This window comes from Montipora foliosa, chromosome 8 (assembly GCF_036669935.1).
Source record: "Montipora foliosa isolate CH-2021 chromosome 8, ASM3666993v2, whole genome shotgun sequence".
Lineage (NCBI taxonomy): Eukaryota > Metazoa > Cnidaria > Anthozoa > Scleractinia > Acroporidae > Montipora > Montipora foliosa.
Window position 1 is genome coordinate 8,509,797 of NC_090876.1, and position 2,500 is coordinate 8,512,296.

At 39.3% G+C, this 2,500-nt stretch overlaps 1 protein-coding gene across 6 annotated transcripts in view; it reads left to right on the plus strand.

Moving 5' to 3' along the window:
- LOC138012963 (coiled-coil domain-containing protein 93-like) overlaps positions 1-2,500 on the plus strand; it is a 298,808-nt gene that overhangs the window by 293,159 nt on the left and 3,149 nt on the right. For 5 of the 6 annotated variants that reach the window (XR_011125126.1, XR_011125125.1, XR_011125123.1 and 2 more), the window contains 2 exons: positions 759-796; positions 2,059-2,143. The gene's annotated coding sequence lies outside the window, so the exon portion shown is untranslated. The remainder of the gene's footprint in view (positions 1-758; positions 797-2,058; positions 2,144-2,500) is intronic. The other variant, XR_011125127.1, reaches the window with a different exon arrangement.

Here is a 2,500-nt window from a genome sequence, read left to right on the forward strand (position 1 = left end):
GATTTATTGCGCGATAGCCCCGAGATGCATTGCAAGATTAGTGTTGCTCTCACTCGCTGCGCTCGCTCGAGCAATTATTCAAATAATCACGCGTTTAAAACTCGAAAATGGTAATATTTTACTGACAAAATAATTGTTACATCAAAACAAGATGATTCTGAGCAAAAACGACATTTATCCAGGGTTTTTTGTTTAATATAAATACATGATGCAGCAGATAACCTAGTAACCTTTGTGGCTGTCTTAGTTGGTGTTTATAGAAGAATCCGCCTTACAAGAAGGGGTTTCTCTCTACTAATTAAAACATTCATTAATCAGTAGGTAGTTTTGGGGAATAGTGTGTGTGTGGATGGTGAGTTGTGTTCTTTGGATCAAGATGATTCTGAGCAAAAACGACCTTTATCCGGCGATTTGCCGGAAACTTGAAAAACGTCGGGCCTACCTTTTTCAAGATTCCCAAATGCAATCGATCGGTTCAATCTTGTCTATTTGTGTCCTTCCATGCTTCTCTTTTCTTTTACTGTAATTTTTTTGTTGTTCAACAGTTTTAAGTTGTTATTGCAATGTTTCATTATACTTTTTGTGCATTTTCGGTTGTCATGACATTACATTTTGCGTGACATAGCCCCTTAAACTTTGGAATGAATAAAGAGTTGAACAAGTTAGCACTTTTTTCAAATGGGCCCTTCAGCCACTTACCTGGCCTAATAAGTGGTGACTCCTCGTAAGATGTAATTTCTGTCCCTTTTTTTAAACAGGTCAACTTATTGAACTCCATTCACGACAACTTTGAACAGTAAGTTCCCAATATTTAACTGAATCGTGAGTTGTAAGCTGAAATCGTAAAATTATTATATCTATAAAACAATCTGTTGGTTAAGAAGTACTATTATTACATGGCAAGCAATTCTCAGGCTGCGCTCTGATTGGCTGGTTTTCGGTCGGGATTCTATACAGTACGGAGCATTGCCATGGAAACGGTCGGTTTTTTCCGTTTTTTTCCCCTCTCCCAGGAAATTCAAGTTGAGCGAAACACAAAAAGTTTTTAAAAAGCGGAGTTTAATTTTTTCATCAACACAGTACTCTTATAGCAAGTTCGATGATGGAAGACGAAGGCTATAAACATTCGCCAAGCGGATCTTACTAATCAGACGAAAATGAAAACGATGCCATGTAATAAACAACTTACCGACCTCACTTGCTCGGTACCCGTTGGTTATATGATAGCAATACATGAAGCAGCAGTCAACCTAGCAACCTTTGTGACTTTCCTATAATTGGTATTGATGGAAGAATCCACCTTACAAGAAGGGGTTTCTCTCCACTAACTAAAACATTAACTAATTAGCAGGTAGTTTGGGGGATTATCTGTCAATGATTTTGATGTTGGTTTTTGTCCAGGGTTGCGGCTTGTTGTTCATCTCTTTTTCCCTTCTTGACTCGGCACGAGGGGGTCGGCGCTGGACTAGAAACCCCCTTGCTCGGTTGCGCTCTACCCCTGAAGAATCGCAGCCATTTACCTTTGTTTTGAACAAAACAGAATGCTAATTATTCCCCTGAACCTCGACCCTATCCTTTTGTTGTTGCACAATTCGAAACTAGCCTATTTCTCTTCCTGGCTTTACAGACTAACCCTAACTTTTTGCTATGATTTCCCCTCAACTCACCATCCACACACACAATATTCCCCCCTACTACCTACTGATTAATGAATGTTTTAGTGGAGAGAAACCTCTTCTTGTAAGGAGGATTCTTCTAAAACACCAAATAAGACAGCCACAAAAGTTACTAGGTTATCTGCTGCCTCATGTATTACTATTAAACAACCAGTGTTTGCACGGACCTCGCTGCGCTCAGCCTGGGGCCAATATTCCCCAGTACGACTCTCGCTCTATGTTAGTAAGAGTTTAAAAATTATCTCTTTCGCCACATTTGCAAGTCAGTGTTGTTGGTAAGTTTAGTTTTCGAATTTCCTCACGTTCCAGGGTTTTATTGTGGGAAAGAGATCTTAGCAAGTTATAGGTTTTGATGTTTTTATTTTGTTATCTTGTATTTTAGGGCAATGTCTTCACCGTCAAACAAAGAGCAATTCCTGAAGCAGTTGGAGAGCATTGTCAAGGGAATTGTGGACAAGAAAGACAGAGTAATGCAGCCTTTGTTCAAAATTCTTTACAGCCGGGAGAGAATCGGAGTTTTAATGCAAAGCAAAGTTTTGAAGAGTAGTTTACCAATTTGAAACATAACCACACTGATATGGAACGAACTTCTACCCCCTTCACGTCGATGGTGTTTTCCCGCGTGTGTTTCGGATTGGATTCCAGCCGGGCTAACTATATATTTCTTTTTTAAGACTATGCCCCGGGAGCTTTTTCCCTAGCTACTCCGGTTTTTCTGTCTCCTTTTTCAAATCCTGGTCCCCGATATTCGTTTTACAATAGCATGTTCATATTTTTTTTCTAGATTTTTCGTATTTAGCTTTCCCAATGAGTGTTTGTTTTTT